The sequence below is a fragment of the Panthera uncia genome, chromosome D4 (assembly GCF_023721935.1).
Source record: "Panthera uncia isolate 11264 chromosome D4, Puncia_PCG_1.0, whole genome shotgun sequence".
In the NCBI taxonomy this organism is placed as follows: Eukaryota; Metazoa; Chordata; class Mammalia; order Carnivora; family Felidae; genus Panthera; species Panthera uncia.
In genome coordinates this window covers 14,493,660-14,510,543 of record NC_064807.1, presented here as the reverse complement: position 1 = coordinate 14,510,543, position 16,884 = coordinate 14,493,660, and positions in this window count along the sequence as shown.

Sequence of the window (16,884 nt, the reverse complement as noted above, 5' to 3'; positions counted from 1 at the left end):
GAGAGCCTTGAGATGAACTTTGAGACGTCAAGTGTGGTACACAGTGGGCAGCTTATTTTTGAAGAAATGAATAGGCACCTTTTAGGATCATAACAATCTTAGGACTTGAGAAAGGAATGGACTTTTCACAACTGTGACCTATCTCCCTTGCCCGTTTTCTTGCTTTATATAAGGTGACACAACCATTTGTGTACAGAAACAGGCATGGTTTTGTTTCTGTTTCGGGTGTGGTTCTAATGCAGAGCTGGGCCCATGGGGTAGCCGAAGCTAAAAGCAGAACCATGACTTCTCAGTGATGGAGTCTGCAACGGAAATGCCCTCGTTCACTGGTCTGTCATGGTTCTTTGGGTGCTGCTGCCTGTGCTTCACGTGGCGGAAGTCATGAGATCATCCTGAACTGTGAAGATACTGAAGAATCACAATTGAGGTGAAAAGTACAGTACTGGGGCCAACAATTTTTATCGAAAGTTTAAGACTTCCCCTCTCAGTGCTGCCTTTGTCAATGTTTGCTTGATGAATTTTAAATGTTAAGGTTTTGAAATCAAAGTGGTATCTGGGGGATAAAGACTTAGATGACAAGGTGATGGGCCCTTTGTTGTTCTGTAACTTTGTGCAGCACAAGATGGTGGTAATGTTTCCACAATTTTTTGTGAGAAGTATTTAGGAAAGATTTGGATTGAGGATTTGTCAGGAGCATCAGTTGATTGAGAAGAAGAGTAAGTGTGAGACAACTAGAAGATTCAATTCTAGCTAGACTTGCATTTAAACCGGAATATTCTTCAGGCAAGACTTAAGTGGCTTTGACTTTGGAATGTACACTGACATCCTAAGCATCTGAAGAACATACCATGTTTCTCTTTATATAGGCTCTGTACACCCCCACTCCAAAATTGTCTTGTGAGGACAGACCATGATAGTTAAATGTATGGCCGTGGGCTGGTCCTTTTATAAGATTTATTCGAAGGGCCTTATCTGTAAGACTAGAGCCTCAGGTTGGCTCTGAGGTGGACTTTTCACGGCGCGAATTTGCAAGCAGAGACCTATTTTGAGTGGTATGGCGTGGTGGTGAAGGTAATGGACCCTAGAATCAGGTTTCGTCTGTAAGTAAACGAGGACGGTGATAGTGGCTGACGCATAGTATGCCCTGCTAAAAAATTTTAAAATTTCTCTTTTTAGAGCAGCTTTAGATCCACAGCAAAATTGGAAGTACAGAGATTTCCCATATACCTTCTCCCCAGCCCCCAACATGTGCATAGCCGCCTCTAGTCACCTCTGCCACCCGGACGGTATATTTGTTAAAACTGCCAAACCTACGTTGAGCCGCTATCGCCTCCCAGTCCGTAGTTTACGGTTCACTCTTGGTGGTATACATTGTGTAGGTTTAGACAAGTGTGATGACGTGTATCCATCACTGTAGTATATGGACCATTTCGCTGCCCTAAAAATGTACCTATTCCTCACCCTCACTAACCCCTGGCAACTACTGTCTTTTTACTGTCCCTAATTTGCCTTTTCCAGAATGTCACGTAGTAGGAATTCTGCGGTATGTAACCTTTCAGATGGGCTTCTTTGACTTAGTGATACACCGCGAGTTCCCTCCACATCTTTCATGGCTTGATAGGTAGCTCATTTCTTTCTAGTGCTGAATAATATTCCATTGGCTGGAAGTGCCATGGTTTATCCATTCACCTACTGAAGGAAATCTTGGTTGCTTCCAAGTTTTGGCAATTCCAAATAAAGCCACTTTAAACCAGTGTGCGAATTTTGTGTGGACGTGAATTTTCAACTCTGGGTAAATACCAAGTGCGATTGCTGGATTGTATGGTAAGAATGTTTAGTTTTGTAAGAAACCACCAAAATTCCAAAGCGGCTGTACCATTTTGCATTCCTAGCAGCAACGCGTGAATGATTTTTGCCCCACATCTTCACCAACAGTTGGTGTTGGTCAGTGTTCTGATTTTGGCCATTCTAACAGGTGTGCAGTAGTAACTCATATTAATTTGTGTTTCTCTGATGACATGACTGGAGCATCTTTCTGTGTGCTTATTTGCCATCTGTGTATCTTCTTTGCTAAGGTCTTTGGCCCATTTTTTAATCAGGTTTTCTTACTGTTTTATAAACATTTATATATCCGTATATATGTTATACATACGGATATATATGTGTTTGTGTGTATAGATATATATATTCTCAGGCAAGCTCCACGCTCGGCACAGAGCCCGACACAAAGCTCAATCCCATGATCCAGGGATCATGACCCAAGCTGAAATCAAGAGTCAAGACACTCAACCAACTAAGCCACCCACGTGCCCCTCTTAACTGTTGAGTTTTAAGAGTTCTTTCTATATTTTGGACAACAGTCCTTTTTCAGATGTGTCATTTGCATATACCTTCAGTCTGTAAGTTGTCTTATTTTCTTGAGCTATTATTAATTTTAATGTCTTAGAGTAATGATTTCCAGAACTTGGAAAGACTGTTGAATTGAAATTCTTAGCAAGTCTCTACAAATGGGTAAATGTCTACTAAGTAGTGTAATGGCAACATGTTAAGTATTGTAAAAATACAATGTTATAATTGTATTTTTTGCAGTCAATAATACATTCACAGAATTCAAAAACGAATTGATCAATATAGCAAGGCCTTAAACATTCTGTCCCATACCCTCCATTCTGAAGACACATGTACATTTTAGGTAACTGTCAAAACTTGGAAAGGCTATTTTATCTCTTCCATAAACATTGTGTACAGAGACTTAATTTGACTCTTGTTTGCTTAATTGTTTGAGTGCGAAGTTCTTACAGTGATTTCTGTCCAGTAATCTTCGCTTATAATTTTGGAGAGAATGGTGGGTGTGGTTGCTGGTTGATTAGCCATAAGATTGTGTAGCCTTAAACTGCAGAAAAGGGTTTCTGTCGGTGAGGCAGCAGGTATGGAAAGTAACTTGAAATTTGACAAAGCAGTTTCTCGTGTTTGTAGAATCTTTAAAGCAAACTACATGAACAACAGGACACAAAAATGCTATTTGATACTGTTTCCATACACAAAAGCTGTTTAATTCATATAAAACCAAAGAGGGCTGTTTGTGTGTTTCCCTCCAGAGTGCATTTGTGTGCTTGTCCTAGAAGTAAAAGTTCTACCATTTTGTGACATAAATGTAAGACTCCATTTTGTCTGCAACAAAGTACTACTTTCTTTATTAGCATAGGTACTGATGTTACAAAGTCCTACTTCATGTTATACCTCAATTAACGGCAAGATGACAGAAGTTATAGGTTATTTTCTAGTTGGTTAATAGGTCTTGGATCTGTTTTTTCCTGATGGTTTTGATTGAAACGATCACCACAGAACTCAGATCGTGTATATCTGAAATGATTGGTAATGTAACCATGGCTGTTCAGAAATTGGGGTCATTGATGAGTTGACTCAGTAGTTAGCAGGACTTTTTTTGTTTTGTTTTTTTTTTTTGTTTTTGAGAGAGAAAGAGAGCACACAAGATGGGGAGGGGCAGAGAGAGAGGGACGGAGAGAATCTTAAGCAGCCCAACCCAGGACTCGGTCTCACCACCACAAGATCGTGATGTGACCTGAGCCAAAATCAAGAGTCGGTCGCTTAACCAGTTGAGCCACCCAGGCACCCCAACAGGCAACCTTTCTAACACATTCTTAAATTTTGGTTATTCACTAGCATTTACTTAAGTACTTTAGAGCTTAAGAATCAACTAAAAACAAAAACAAAACAATAACAAAAATATATATAACCTAGATGAGCTCAACTTAAGCACCAGTGTTGGAGTAAATTTCTCAGAGAGATCCTGTGTGTATAATTCACAGCAAATTAAAAACTGGTAATTGAGGGGCACCTGGGTGCTCAGTCAAGGTTAAGCATCTGACTCTCGGTTTGGGCTCAGGTTGTGATCTCACCGTTCATGGGTTCCAGCCCTACATCGGGCTCTGCACCACAGTGTGGAGGCTGCTTGGGATTCGCTCTCCTCTCTCTGCCTCTCTGTGCAACCCCCCCCCCCCGCCCCCTCAAATAAATAAACTTTAAGAATATACATATTTATAAAAAATACAATAAAAAATGGTAGTTGATCCTTGCTTACATTATATGTGCCTGCTCTCTCCCCTCCCTGTCACTAAAAATGTGTTCAAACATGCAAATTAGAATACCGTGCAAATAACCATGATTTAGATTTTCTTTTTTTAAATTTTTTTTTTTTCAACGTTTTTTATTTATTTTTGGGACAGAGAGAGACAGAGCATGAACGGGGGAGGGGCAGAGAGAGGGAGACACAGAATCGGAAACAGGCTCCAGGCTCCGAGCCATCAGCCCAGAGCCTGACGCGGGGCTCGAACTCACGGACCGCGAGATCGTGACCTGGCTGAAGTCGGACGCTTAACCGACTGCGCCACCCAGGCGCCCCTGATTTAGATTTTCTATTGTGTGGCACTACATCTGCTTTTTTATAGAACCACTAGGAGTGATAGTACTTAAAAAAAAAAAAAAAAAAAAAAAGGCATTTCTTTGAAGAAAACTAACCCTGGTATTCTGGTTCCACATCCACTCTTAGGAGAAAAGTACTTCCTTTCTAGGGTGACATTTCTAAAGGTACCCTTCCCCTAGACATACCCCATGTACTTAAAAATATCACCCGTGTACTAAAAATAATCTGGCCTCTAATGTTGTCTTTCACTAATGATCGCCATTGTAAAAACAATTCTACTGTAAAAATTATAATACTTAAATACAGATAGTTAATCTGCCATTCCGCCCATTAGCCTTTACCATCTGTGTTATATTTAAAGCTCTGCTAAAATTACATATGTGTAAACAAGTTTCGTCTTTAGCTGTTCTGCGGCTTATTTATTTGGTTGGCATGAAAATTAGACTGGTTTGAATATCTGGAGTGGCGTACCAGCTTTTGTCAGAGGCTGGATTATATCTGATGACAAAAATAATGTGAGACTTCAGAGATTTGATAAATAATAATACCTCTTAGAAAAAGTGCAAATGGTAGGCAACAAAATAGGTATTTATATTCAGGCACGGCCCTTTAGTATTCAGGTGATGGGCATGTTTATTTGGGTCTGATTAAAAGAAAGAGATTTTTAAAATAGATTAAATAAAAAATAGTTAAATAAAAAATAGTTTTTACTTGGTTAATTGTGACCAAGAATTTTCTAAACTAGAAGGGCCGTAGTCAGCTGTCCCAGCTAACCATTGATCAAATCTTCCCAAGGATGTACAGCCCTCACACAGAAAGCCAAATTGAATTGAACACAGTACTGAACGGCATTTCAAACTTTATAGTAAATTTACTTGGTCAGCGGTATGCATTTGTGGAGCTAAGGACTAAGGGCTGATTTTTAAAATGAGCTGGCTGTATAGTGTGCAGTAGAAACCAATTTAAACAGGCCTATTAAAGTTGATACAAGAGGGTTTTGATGGTTTGCGTCTATGAAGTTCCCCAGCTGCCCCTGTGGCCTGGGCGTGCTGTGTGTGGGCCCCAAAGTGAGGCAGATGCAGTTCTGGTTTTCAAGGAGATCATGAACTAGTACAATGATCTGAATTGCTTAAGTGGCCACGTGGATTTTAAAACTGAGAAAGTAAATTTCTTTTGCTCTTTGGAAGGATGGGTGGTCAGGATTAGTGTTGGACATGGCCATGCATAGATCATTACTGGAAGTCTCTTCTCTCCAGAACAATACACCTCACAAAATTTGTCACCGTTGCAGGGGAAGAGCGCGTTTTTCATTTCAGGGTGGCACGGCAATGGAGTAGATCTTAGATGCTAGCTTTGAAGTCGGTTTGAGTTTATGACTCAAATACTGTGTGACTTTGAAAAGGTTACTTAATCTAGGGTACCCGAGTGCCTTTACTTGCACAAACTTTTAAGGATTAAAATGATGTGACATGTAACACCCCCAATGTCAAGCACATTGTGAGTACTTAATATAGGCTAGGCGTTTTAACATTCCTAACAGCAAATAACCTCTGCCAAAGACTATGTTCACGCATGTTTAAAAGGCCAGATTCTGGTCTGTACAGTGTAACGGCCATTTTGCAATCAACGAAAATTAATTTGGTGGAGCGGAACCAAAATTGTCAGGGTGGAGAGAAAGAAAACCATCTCTACGCTGTTATTTCCAAGGCTAAAATAGTAGAGAAGTTGCCACTTTTCCTCTGAGTCAAATCAGTGCAACAGCACTTTATTACTGGTGCACACTTTCTCTCTGAACCTGTATCTCAGTCTGCTGTTGCTGGGGGATGTCTTGGAATCCATCTTTGAATCTCTCCCAACGCTTACATTATGGTCCTTACCAGTCCGTTGATCCAGATACTGAAAATGGATAATGTTTGCTTAATTCATGCCTTAGAGTGACAAGCAGAATCATTCCCAAAACTGTGGATCACCAAAATCAACTGGAGAGTCAAACACACACACACACACACACACACACACACACACAGGTTTTATTTCATTTCCCCTAAATCAGAATGTCTGGGAGAATGTGTATTTTTGACAGCTCTCCCATAGGTGGTTTTATTAACCAGGTTTGGAAAACACTGTTCAGAGTATACATGTCCCCTCCCACAAATTAGGCCCATACAGTATACAGGTAAGCTTGGACAGTCCATTGCCTCACTTGAATTATGGTGAATGTAACTTTCTGTGTCTATGTATTATTCCTATTGCAAAGTGCTGGGATGCATTGCCTCTTGTTAGAACTCTTGCATTTATTGTTTTCTATCCATGGTTTCTAATACCATGTCAGAGAATTTGAAGAATGCTAACACAAGAGCAAACCCATTTTGGGCATCTGGGTGGCTCAGTCGGTTAAGCATCCAACTTTGGCTCAGGTCGTGATCCCGCTGGTCCTGAGTTCAAGCCCCACATTGGGCTCGCTGCTGTCAGAGCAGGACCCACTTCAGATCCTGTGTCCTTCTCTCTCTGCCCCTCCCCTACTTGTGCTCTCTCAAAAAAATAAAAAGATAAATATATATATATATATATATATATATATATATAAATAAACAATATATTTTGGTTGTACTCTAATGGTTTCCCAATATACAGCTCAGACATTTCACCTGGAAGATCCTTCCCAAAAGTAACCACTTACATTGTTCTTTTACTCAGTAAAACTCCACCAAAAAAACCCAAAACAATAAAGACTCTTCCCTTAAGCTTTAGACCCTATTACGGATCTCATTTTCAAATTCATTCATGACACTTGCTCGCTTTTCTGCAGCGTCTCTGACTGGGTGCTCTACCCATTTTTCTTCCTTGTGCATTGATACCCTTTTCTTTACCAGCCTTGAAGAAAAGCTAGTTAAAGCTGCAGCCACACTTCCTCAGTTCTGGAGAAGGCGTAAGGAAAGGCAATGGGAAGAAAGGATCTTTTGTTCCTCTTCAGTGTGTGAGTCATCTAGAAAAGGTGAGCAAGAATCCAGGACCAGGAATCAGATAGCTCCTAGCATACCCTTTCCGGCACAACTTCAGAATCTTGTTCAAAAGCATTTTCAGGGGCGCCTGGGTGGCCCAGTTGGTTAAGCGTTTGACTCTTGGTTTTAGCTCAGGTCATGATCTCGTGGTAGGTGGGATCGAGCCCCGAACTGGGCTCCGTGAGCTGACAGCCTGCTTGGGCTTCTCTCTCGCTCCCTCTCTCTCTGCCCCTCCCCCACTCATGCTGGCTCACTTGCTCTCTCTCTCTTTCTCTCTCTCTCTCAAAATAAACTTTAAAAAAAAGCATTTTTCAAAACAATAGGCACCCATTTATTTAGTAAGCATAGGGGCGCCTGGGTGGCTCAGTCGGTTGAGTGTCTGACTTCAGCTCAGGTCATGATCTCACAATTTGTGAGTTCGAGCCCCGCGTCAGGCTCTGTGATGACAGCTCAGAGCCTGGAGCCTGCTTCAGATTCTGTGTCTCCCTCTCTCTCTGCTCCTCCCCTGCTCACACGCTGTCTCTCTCTCTCAAAAATAAATAAAGATTTAAAAAAAATTTTTTTTAAAGTAAAAGTAAGCATATAATCAAAGATATGAATAGGTAGTTACCCTCGAGTCTTGGTTTCATCTCTGCAAATGCAACCTGGGGTCACGTGAATGTATGCTGCAGAATGCAGACTTGTTGGAATGGCTTTTTGTTCCCAAACAGATTGGGCAGAGTCATTCAAAGAAGTGTGCCCCATGGTCTTTCCAGGAACAGAGGAAAGGCACCAGGGCCCAAGTGAGACAGGTGACCTTCGCTGAAAAGTTTGGGCATCCTTAAGTAACTGTGTCTCAAAGAGAATGTAGCCAAAAAAATGGAGGATGTTGAAATCGGGTGGACCTGGGCTCAAGTCTTTGCTTCAGTTCTTACTAGCAATGTGGTTTGAGGCAAGTTAGTTAGCCCCTCTGTTTCCTTAAGTGGGCCTAACAAGACAACTTTACAGGATTCTTGTCCCAATTAAATGAAATCTCCAAAGAGCTGAGCACAGCATTTAACACTGTGTTGGTACTGATGTTTAAAAATATTTGCACACTCTCTTCATCGTCTCACCTCGCTCCTCCACCCCACTACCCCCCCGCCCCAACACACACACACACACTGCTACACACATACTGGCCAAGTTAAGGAAGATCTGAGCTGGAAAGAAGTGGAGGAGACATCGATGCTGAGCTGTCACTAATTATTGCATAAACAGGATGGATGTTCATCCCCTTCCTGTGGAAGGGAAAGGGCTATAACCATTAGATGAACTCTAGTAGTGAAGACCCTCAGGTTAATATTTATCTGAGCCAGATTTCCTGGGTTGCAAGAACAGGTCATCAGCTATAGCCCCTGAAGGGTGGAATAAGGGGTCTAGGGGAGATGCTGATCTCCGGTAGGTGTTTAGAAGGATCCACGAGGTCCCTGCTGTGGAGAGCAACAGACTTCAGGAAGCGATTCGCATAGTGGCAAGTGCAGGGTTAGGCTGAATGACCACACACAAAGCAGTCAAGTTCTCCTCGAGATGAGAAATGTAATGATTTGGGGGACCTTCTGAGGGAGGCAGGGAGGAGCTAACATGGCCGCCTTCAGATAGTAGCCTATTGACTTAGCCACAATTTTCTCTTCTTGGTGACTTTTGACCCAAGTATTTGCTATGTGCTGGGCCATCCTGTAATTTGGCCACAGCACCTTCATCGTGACCTACACTTGAACTTCAGTGTAACTTGTTGTAAATTATCTGTGGGCGACTCCCCACACTCCCGGGAATGCAATTGAACTGGATTTGACTTTATGTGCCAAACCAGGGCCAACTTGTGAAAAAATTCCTCTTCTTTTCCTCTCTCAGGGAAATGCATCACACTACATAAATATTTGAACACGATAAATTTAATGTGGCATTTTCCACCGGTACTACAAAACTCGAGTGAATGAGATTCACTGGGTTCATCCATTATGAGACTCCTATGACTTGAAATCAACAGTTAGTCATCTACTTAACAAAGCTGAATCAATAATAAACCCTTAAAATGCCATGAGTTACACAGTCATGGAGTCAGGGCTCCATTATCATATCAGCGTGGTTCTTCTATAATGACCTGACAGTGATCTGGTCTCCCATTTAGCAGATGTAACCAAAAGGACAATTCCAAAAACAGACAATTATCAGTATTATGTATCTGACGGTATTTTCCAGCATATACACAGGTCTTTGCTGACACTCGCTATTTCTCAGGAAATGGTTTCTAGTTAGTGGCATTTCAAGTTGGACATCCCAGCTCCAACACAAAATAACCCTTTTATTTCACATCAAAACCCAACTACCATCATGCAGAGCTGGGTTTGATCTGCCCTTGTTTTCTGATATGAAATGATTTCCAAGAATTATGGGGTCTTGTACACTTTTTAGCCTGTAGCAATGTTCTAAAACACAGTTGTCTTATCAAATACTAAAACATCAGTGATCTTTTCCTTAAGACGTTGGGAAAGACAAATGGGATGTTTCCTGTGCCGTCACGTTATGTAACATCGGTAATATCTTAATGTCTCGAAAGATCACTGTTCAGCCCAAGTATTGGTTGAAATGAACTGGATATTCTGATTATTGAAGGAAGAAAAAGAAGTGATAACACAAAACATAATTTTTGACATTATGTTTGTTCTCTTTTGGAGGTGGGGAGTCAAAGCGGACAAGAATGCCCCACATTCAAATTCAAATCTATCAATTTACATGTCTTTCACTTCTAATAGTTTGCAAGCATTTTGTGCCCATCTTTGCATCATTCATGTCTAGCTGTGCCTTGCACACAGTAGGAGCCTAAAGACGGTATCTGTCTCTTAAAGTCTAGATTCTTTGTAAGTCAAGGGTCCAAGTTTCCTAGGACTACTGTAACGGATTACCACAAATTCGGTGCCTTAAAACAATAGAAATTTATTCTCCCATAGTTCTTTTTTTTTTATTTATTTATTTATTTTTGGGACAGAGAGAGACAGAGCATGAACGGGGGAGGGGCAGAGAGAGAGGGAGACACAGAATCAGAAACAGGCTCCAGGCTCTGAGCCATCAGCCCAGAGCCTGACACGGGGCTCGAACTCACGGACCGCGAGATCGTGACCTGGCTGAAGTCGGACGCTTAACCGACTGCGCCACCCAGGCGCCCCTATTCTCCCATAGTTCTTGAGCGATCTGAAATCAAGGTGTCAGCAGAATTGATTCCTTCTGGAGCCTCTGAAGGGGAATCCACTCCATGCCTCTCTTCTCTAGCTTCTGGTAGTTGCCAAAAATCCTTGATATTCCTTGGCTTGTAGCTGCATCGCTCCAGACTCTGCCTCAGACTTCATGTGACTTTTTCCCTCTATGTGTACATGTGGCTCTATATCCAAATTTCCCTCTCCTTTCCCTTCTAAAGATGACAGTCATTGGATTTAGAGCCCATCCTAATCCAGTATGACCTCATTTTATTCTTTTACCTTTTTTTAAAGTTTATTTATTTATTTTAAGAGAGAGAGAGAGAGAGAGAGGTGCAGAGAGAGAGAGAGAGAGAGAGAATCCCAAGTAGGCTGCATGCCATCAGCACCAAGCCCGACTTGGGGTTCGATTCCATGAACTGTGAGATCATGACCTGAGCCAAAATTCAGAGTGAGGCACTTAGCAGACTGAGCCACCCAGGCACCTCCAAAATGACCTCATTTTAATTGATTACATCTGCAAAGACTATTTCTAAATAAGATCACATTCACAGGAACGAGGGATTAGGACTTGAATGCATCTTTTTGGAAGACATAATTCAACTCACTACATAAAAGATATAATAAAGACTAGAATATGTGTCCAAGGAGTCTTGCTTTAACTATTATAATTTGAAGTAGAAAAAAAACCCAATTATGTTGATTATGATCCAGATATGTTTTTACATGAATAGTTACCAAGATTTTATTAACAGCCTTTCCACAGATAAAAATTAGGTCAGTGTGTGCTGTTTCCTCGATATAATGGATTCAGTAAAGAAACAAATAGGTCTCTCTGAGAAGTATACCTCAGTGATTCTAAAAACATGTACTTTCTTATGATTGCGAGAAATGTTGACATTTATGTTCAACGTCGTTATGTGTTTTGAAAAATTCAGAGGAAAATGAGCTTCGGTCGTGTGGCAGAAACAATGCTGAGTACTCATGCATCACCCCACCACCACCCCACCCAGATCCCCCTGCCCGGCACATGGGAAGACAACTATTCCCAAGTTTCCTTGCAGTGAGCCACCTGCCAGAGTCTGACCAATGAACCATGGGTGGAGCCGATGTAAACCACGTCTAAGTTTGGCCCGTGGAAACACTCTGCTCGAGTCTCCTTCCACCGCTGTTCCCGCTAGGGTGACTTGGGGACCACATTTTCCGGTGGCACAACGACCAGATGGGGAAGGGTACCTGGCCATACTGCAGCTGCCATGGGTGAAGGATGAAGTTGAGCTTCGTACTGCCTCGCGGCCCAGCCCCCTGATGCAGGCTCTGCATCATGCAAGTCCATAGCATCATCCAACTACGAGTAAGCAGCGTTGTGTGCGTTGAAAGCCCCTGGAGTACAAACACTGACTGTGAAGAATTGCTCTTTGTATCTGCACCGTGTTTCCCAGCGCCTGATTCGTTGTGATGGTTTTCTTTATTTTTTTTTAAAGTTTATTTATTTATTTTGAAAGAGAGAGAGCACGTGCGTGCGTTCAGGAGGAGCAGAGAGAGAGAGAGAGAGAGAATCTCAAGCAGGCTCCGAGCTGTCAGCTTGGAGCCCAACACAGGGCCTGAACTCACCAACCAGGAGATCATGACGTAAACCGAAACCAAGAGTCGGATGTTTAACCGACTAAGCCACCCGGGCTCCCCATGATGGTTTTTTTCCATCAAGAACTGATCTCCTTCAAAAAGCAGTATCCGTATTTTTTTTTCAGCCTTCATACTACTCGTGATGAAAACTCATGATTTCACATCTTAGTTTTTTTAACTAAATAAAAGAAAGAGGAAAATAAGCAACAACAAAACGAATACAGTGGGCACCTGCCATGCGTCACTCTGTCTATAAACAGGAAGAACAGGTAGAACACAACGACTTTAGAGGAGAAGGTAATGACTGTATAGTCCCGATTTGGGCAAAGAGCAAATAAAGTCAGCAAGCCACAAATCAGCTATTACTTTTTTTTTATTCACGAAAAGTTCGTCAATATACCGAAAAAAATCATCTACGGGCGCCTGGGTGTCTCAGTGGGTTAAGCATCTGACTTTGGCTCAGATCATGACCTCATAGTTCATAAGTTCGAGGCCTGAATCAAGTGAGCCCTGCTTCTCTCTTCTCTCTCTCTCTCTCTGCCCCTCCCTCACTTGCACCCTCTCTTTTTCTCTCTCAAAAAAACCCATCTACTAGAAACCTCATCAATTCAAAAACTATTCTTTAAGGAAGGGAAAGGCTTTCATTTGCGCCGCTCTGACCTGACTGACAGCAGCAGCTGTTGTCTGAGGAGCCAGACCGAGAATGAAGCAGACGGGTTTACAAGTTACCATCTTCAAAAACACCAAATCCAGTGGTGATGGTTGGAGCAGCTGGGGGAGGAGGTTAGGCGGGCTGTGCAGACGGGGTTTTTAACCAACATGACTAGAGAAGTAAAAAGAACAATCATAACTGACAGATCCGAACAGCCTGCTCAGATAAGCTCAAAATGAGTCAGACCTTCAGCCTGATGACAACTTTGACAAGAATTTTGGAAGTGACAACGAACGGAAAGCTTTAAGCCTCTAGATGAACACAACTGTTGATGGGGGCCCCTGAGGGGCTGATGCATTTAGCAAATGATTGTTTTATGCACATTTTAACTTTCAAATGCTTCAGTAAATTGACGATAAAAATAAAACTTGGGGGGCTCAGTTGGTTGGGCCTCTGACTCTTGGTTTCCGCTCAGGTCACGATCTCATGGTTGGTGGGTTTGAGCCCTACATTGGTCTCCACACTGAGTGTGGAGCCTGCTTGGGATTTTCTCTCTCCCTCTCTCTCTCCCTGCCCCCCCCCCCAGCTCACGTGTGCACTCCTTCCCTCTCTCTCTCTCTCTCTCTAAGTAAATAAACAAACATTAAAAACAAATAAATAACACTTCATGTTCAAATTCATGAAGGGGGGATGCTTCTTTAGAGTTTGGTAAATCCCTCCAAGTGATAAGTCCTGAGTTGGTGCAGGTGAGCACGGTTTCTTTGCTTAGCACGACAATAGTGTGGCAAAGGTTTTAAACACTGCTGCAAACAAATTTTGCAAATTCCTTTGGAAAGATACAAAGGGATTCCAATGCTGATTAAGACTCATTCTTACCCAGCCCCCCTCACAACATCTTATTCTTTTCAAGCTAGTAAACTCATGTGTTGCTATTAAGTCCACTTCTTTCAAAATATTCTGTAATTTAGACTGGCCTTTTTTTCTGTTTAAACAAGTCGATGAGGTTTTAATAATTTCAGCGTTAATAATATTTCACTAAATGTGTAAACTGAAAAACAACTAAAGTGCCTGTCCCTAGCGTTCAAAAACACTATTACCAGAATTGGGAAATTTCAGAGGGTAACTGGGGGTAGAGATGAGAATAATGTGGATCACTAGAGTGAGGGTGGCATCTAAAGTTTTATGTACCATGTTGGTCTACCTTCTAGAAATAAGAGAGGAGGATTTCCTTAAAAGGAAGGAAAGCTTTCAGTCAGTAATCAGATATATTTTAGTTAGAAATCTAAAATTTGGGGCATGTGGTTGGCTCAGTCGGTTGAGTGACGGACTCTTGATTTCGGCTCAGGTCATGATCCCAGGTTCATGGAATCGAGCCCTACATCAGGGCTGGAGATTCTCTCTCTCTCTCCCTCTCTCTCTCTCTCCCTCTGCCCCTCTCCTTCTCTCATGTGCGTGCTCTCTCTCTAAAATGAGAAAGAATCTAAAATCGTACTTCATTTTTAGTTAAGAATTTCAACCCTCTTTCTCCACCACTTGTAATCGTATGAACGAAGGATGGAGAATTCTTACTTTCCCCTCTTCATGATGATTAGAAAATAAATGCCCCCCGCCCCAGACCAGCGTTAAAGAAAGTATTCACAACACTTGTTAAAGAATAGAGAGGCAGACTTTATTCAGAGCCATCCTAAGTGTAAGGACCACTGTAATGGGCTCAACCCACAACGCAAGGAAAAGAGGGAATTTATAGCCAAGAAACAGGGCAGGGGTCAGCGGGTGGACGATTACTCAGAGGAAAGGTCACTAAGAGTGGTCAGGGAGGATTCTGGCTAAACCGACCTGACAAGAGTCTTGAGGAAGGCAGGTCTGGGTGACCAAACGACACCTGCGGGGGAAGTGACCAGGTATCAAGGGGGATCAGACGTTGAGAGTGGGGGATTCTGTCTAGACCAACTTGGCAGGATTTCCCGCTAAAATTGGAGATGGAGAGACAAACACTTTTGGAAGCCCAAAAGTCAAGGCCTATTTGAGAAGAGAGGTGGGAGGAGCCTGAGTAAGGTTTGGTCGAGGAGAGAATCTTCGTCACCAGACGGAAGTGAACTGGGCATCTGTCGTGAAGTTGTTCTGTGAGTGCAGACAGGTCGCGGTACATCTGGCATCTTCCGTTTTCCTCACTTGTAAAAGGCAGGGCCTGCTTGAGACGGCATTCAGGTCCTTTCCAGCCTTCACATTTTGGGATTCCAGAAGGGGAGGAGGACTCTTATTCAGAGCCTCATTTCATCTTAGATAGGAGGACAGAGTCAGAATTCGAAGCCAGAGGCTCAGCCACCACATCTCTTCAGTGAAGTCTCCTCATTTCGTCTGAATATTTGCTGGTCTCCCAAAGTGTCACCACGAGGGGACTTCTATAGCCTCTCCACCGAGAGTCTTTCATTTTCCTTCAAGCCTAACCGTGGGCCAGTTCAGATTCAAGTATGTAATCTGACGACGTCTCTACTTTTGTTTCTGGAACCAATCAGTAGACTGTGAGGGAGGAGGGGGAGGATGTGAGGGAGTGATAAATCCGTGTGAATGGAATTAACAGTTTCATCGGCCTCGTGAGCCGTCTATGAGCTGAAAAGCCAAAAATCCCTACAATCTTCATTTCTCAATTGCAATTCTGTGGAGGAGACCCTGGATTCACGGAGGCTAGAGCAATATGCCCATGAAACAGATTTCCGGTAAGTGATGATGCCGGGAACCACGTTTTGAATACTGTCTCTTCTCGAAGGCCGTGACTCCCTCATACGGTTTGTTTCGCGGACGCATGTCCTCTCTCCTCACACAGAGCTGACCCCTCAAATGTGAGAGGCCTCCTGCGATTGGCTTTCTCAAGCACACCACTTGGCTAGTCCCCATTCCTCTGAAGAGGGCCGCGTGCACACGTCTGCATGGACTTGGGATGCGGCCTCCACAGAAGACGGAATCCATCCCTCTCCTTCCCGGGCAGCAGCTTCTCGGGCCTTTAGCCTCAACGGTCTCTGTTTGAGGGCTTGGAGTTCCCTCTTCATGTGCACATCGATCCCCCTGGCTGAGCACACTCCCTTTCCAAATGGCTCCAACCCTTGATCACTAATCTTCCTATCAGTGATCAGCGAGCGTCTATTCGATGTTTCGATCTTGAAATTCTTCTGATGAAGACAAATGAGAAAGAAGCTTGTCGTGCAATGGCTCCTGGTGCATTTAAGTCTCTTGATTTCCTTTGCTTCCACTCTGCACTGAGGTCTGGATATAGAGTGGAGACTGGGTTTCAGTGACAGATGGCAGGGGGATAATCTTTCATTTTGTCATAAAGTTAACCCTCAGAGGGACTGGAAAAAGACCTTTCGCTTGGAAAATCGATGGTTTCATGTTTCCTTGCTTTTAACCAGGAAAAAGCAGCTCCTTTCTGATGCTTGAGAGAGAGAAAGAGAGAACGTGTCTTTCCTTTTCAACTAACCCACCTTGCAAAATGCTAAGATCCTCTCTCCATTTTGCTTTATTTATGCTTTTGTGAGTGCCTTGCCTGCTTTGAGCAATGCTGATTTGACTGTGCTTGAGCCCTAGTGATAAATAAGAAAACAGGGCTGTTAAAGATATTCCAATAAACAAACTCAAGAGGAGCTGTCTTCCAGTGTTATTTGTTGATATTTTCACAGAGGACAGAAGACTAAAAGAAATACATTACCGAGATTAATTTTTGTTAAGTTGATAAACAGGGACTATACATGTGACTAAAAACATGTCTTTTAAATCTTACGCCAGCTAGGGAAGCACAGGTTTATATCCAGATGCATTTGTTTTATCCTGTGAACAATTCAGCCAGAGGGAGGTTTTGATTTAATGAGTGAAGAGTGTTTGTATTGTTGGAGCGAAGCAAAGACAGTATCAATTGAGACCGATAGCTTCTAACCCTAATCAATAAATGATAAG